Raw genomic sequence first — 516 nt, 5'->3', positions numbered from 1 at the left:
TCAAAATGCAGGATATTTCCTCTCACAAAGGTTTTAAATAGCAAATGACAGTCTGGTTATCTGCACAAACGTCCTCTGCAAATCTCCGCTCTGATTGGGACACGTTTACTCATCATATCTGGCATCACTGTCAGTGATGCGCAAAAAAGTTACTGAAGCTTTGGAGTTTGTCACAACCTGGCTCGTTTTGGGGAAAAGGGAAGCACCATAGAACTAGAACCAGAACCATAGAATGTGTGCTGTTAAACCAAACAACCAAATATAACAAAAAGAGGAAGAGTTTCGACGTAGCTTTCCAAAACAAAAAAATAAAATGGAAATAAAAACCTCTCTGTCCACTCTGCCCTTAAACAGGCAAACGGCACTCCTGTTCCCAGTGGATGCAACACAGAGTTTCCTATGTGTGTGTCAGTGAGAGCTTCCTCTAAGCCTGGTTTAGTTCCCAAATAGTCCGAAAGTACGTCAATACTAATTCATAACAAAGTTTGACACAATGTCAGCGATATTTAATAACTA

The 516-nt window shown here is 40.3% G+C and overlaps 1 pseudogene across 1 annotated transcript in view; it reads left to right on the top strand.

The window, feature by feature from the left end:
* The window catches only part of LOC111644413 (uncharacterized), a 17,458-nt pseudogene that overhangs the window by 12,044 nt on the left and 4,898 nt on the right, over positions 1–516 (top strand). The gene's annotated exons all lie outside the window — the stretch shown is intronic.

Source organism: Seriola lalandi, unplaced genomic scaffold (assembly GCF_002814215.2).
Source record: "Seriola lalandi dorsalis isolate HSWRI2012SDOR001 ecotype SW California unplaced genomic scaffold, Sedor1 jcf7180002054933, whole genome shotgun sequence".
Lineage (NCBI taxonomy): Eukaryota > Metazoa > Chordata > Actinopteri > Carangiformes > Carangidae > Seriola > Seriola lalandi.
This window is presented reverse-complemented; position numbering and strand designations above follow the sequence as displayed.